The sequence below is a fragment of the Bison bison genome, unplaced genomic scaffold (assembly GCF_000754665.1).
Source record: "Bison bison bison isolate TAMUID 2011002044 unplaced genomic scaffold, Bison_UMD1.0 scf7180017858345, whole genome shotgun sequence".
Taxonomy (NCBI): domain Eukaryota; kingdom Metazoa; phylum Chordata; class Mammalia; order Artiodactyla; family Bovidae; genus Bison; species Bison bison.
The window spans coordinates 9,757-12,422 of record NW_011488918.1 but is presented as its reverse complement, the minus strand read 5'-3'; the positions used below and the strand labels follow the sequence as shown (position 1 = coordinate 12,422).

The window sequence follows — 2,666 nt, the reverse complement described above, 5'->3', positions numbered from 1 at the left end:
CCGTGCCTCAGCCTCAACCCGCCAGGTCCTGAGACAGGAGGTGGGCTCTGGGGGCATGGGGCCCTTAACCTTTACAAGCATTTTCCTCTCCTAGTACTTGAGTCACACGCTGGATTCCAAATAGAGTGTTCTCAAGCAACTTGTTAAAAAGAGAATGACGGTGAGAGAAGGCTTTTCCAGAGGTGCAAGTTCTTAGATACTGACTGTTTTCACACAGAAAGGGATACTAAGAGATGGCAGAGAGACAGTGAGATGCAACAGAGAGGAACGAATGGCCGAAAATGAGCTTTGGAAAAGTACACACACACTTGCACGCACAAACACACCCGCACGTGTGCATGGACAGGGCCATGTGCATGCCCACACACATGTATATGAGTACCCAGAGTTCAGGTGAAGCACCGTTAGAACTTTGTCTTTTGTAAAGGAGGAGGAGAATGTGTACGGGTTCAGAAATAAAAATGTAAATACGTATTTTAAGCACGAGAGCAAGTGCCTAAAATGAGCAATGGAATAACTCCCAATGTGCCTGGTGTAATTAAATGAAAGAAAACCTTTTCAACTTTACTGTGGTATAATTGACAAAATTGATGCTGTAAAGAGCAATATTTCATAGGAACCTGGAATGTTAGGTCCATGAATCAAGGCAAATTGGAAGTGGTCAAATAGGAGATGGCAAGAGTGAACGTCGACATTCTGGGAATCAGCAAACTAAAGGGGACTGGTCATCTAACTCAGATGACCATTATATCTACTACTATGGGCAGGAATCCCTTAGAAGAAATGGAGTAGCCATCATGATCAACAAGAGAGTCCGAAATGCAGTACTTGGATGCAATCTCAAAATTGACAGAATAATCTCTATTCGTTTCCAAGGCAAACCATTCAGTATCACAGGAATCCAAGTCTATGTTCCAACAAGTAATGCTGAAGAAGCTCAACGATTCTATGAAGACCTACAAGACCTTTTAGAACTAACACCCCCCAAAATATGTCCTTTTCATTATAGGGGACTGGAATGCAAATATAGGATGTCAAGAAACTCCTGGAGTAACAGGCAAATATGGCCTTGGAGTACAGAATGAAGCAGGGCAAAGGCTAATAGAGTTTTGCCAAGAGAACACACTGGTCTAGCAAACACCCTCTTCCAACAACACAAGAGAAGACTCTACACATGGACATCACCAGATGGTCAACACTGAAATCAGATTGATTATATTCTTCACAGCCAAAGATGGAGAAGCTCTATACAGTCAGTAAAAACATGACCAGGAGCTGACTGTGGCTCAGATCATGAACTCCTTATTACCAAATTCAGACTTAAATTGAAGAAAGTAGGGAAAACCACTAGACCATTCAGGTATGACCTAAATCAAATCCCTTATGATTATACAGTGGAAGTGAGAAATAGATTTAAGGGACTAGACCTGATAGAGTGCCTGATGAATTCTGGACTGAGGTTTGTGACTTTGTACAGGAGCAGGGATCAAGACTATCCCCATGGAAAAGAAATGCAAAAAATGGCTGTCTGAGGAGGCCTTACATATAGCTGTGAAAAGAAGAGAAGTGAGAAGCAAAGGAGAAACGGAAAGATATTCCCATCTGAATGCAAAGTTCCAAGAATAGCAAGGAGATCTAAAAAAGCTTCCCTCAGCAATCAGTGCAAACAAATAGAGGAAAACAACAGAATGGGAAAGACTAGAGATCTCTTCAAGAAAATGAGAGATACCAAGGGAACACTTCATGCAAAGATGGGCACGATAAAGGACAGAAATGGTATGGACCTAACAGAAGCAGAAGTTATTAAGAGGTGGCAAGAATACACAGAAGAACTGTACAAAACAGATCTTCATGACCCAGATAATCACAATGGTGTGATCACTCACCTAGAGCCACACATCCTGGAATGTAAAGTCAAGTGGGCCTTAGGAAGCATCACTTTGAATAAAGCTAGTGGGGGTGATGGAATTCCAGTTGAGCTATTTCAAATTCTGAAAGATGAAAGATGATGCTGTGAAAGTGCTGCACTCGATATGCCAGCAAAGTTGGAAAACTCAGCAGTGGCCACAGGACTGGAAAAGGTCAGTTTTCATTCCAATCCCAAAGAAAGGCAATGCCAAAGAATGCTCAAACTACCGCACAATTGCACTCATCTCACACGCTAGTAAAGTAGTGCTCCAAATTCTCCAAGCCAGGCTTCAAAGGACGTGAACCGTGAACTTCCAGATGTTCCAGCTGGTTTTAGAAAAGGCAGAGAAAGCAGAGATCAAATCGCTGCAACTGGAGAAAAGCCCACACAGCAACAATGAATAAATAAACAAACATAAAAAATAGATTTCTAGTGCAGGTTTTAAAAGATGCTTTGATAAATGATAGGAAATTCCCTTCTACTTACGACTTTTTCGTTATAAATTGGTGGTGTATTTTATCAGAAAACTTTTCATCTGTTATCATGATGTTTTAAAATTTCTTCTTTTAATATTTGAATTGTATTGATGGATTTTTGTGGATGAAACCAACCACACATTCTTGAAAAAAAATACGTGCACGTGCGTGATATGTGTTCCATTTTATTTACTGATGAATCCTCTTTGTGAATGTTTGTTTAGGAAAACAAACCAGGGAAAAAGAGCTTCCTGAGATTTTCCCATTTTGTAGTTTCCGTG

General features: G+C 40.8%; 1 protein-coding gene across 1 annotated transcript in view; it reads right to left on the bottom strand.

Annotated features, from left to right (window-relative positions):
- Window positions 1-2,666, bottom strand: part of LOC105005052 (leukocyte immunoglobulin-like receptor subfamily A member 6) — a 13,294-nt gene that overhangs the window by 2,396 nt on the left and 8,232 nt on the right. The gene's annotated exons all lie outside the window — the stretch shown is intronic.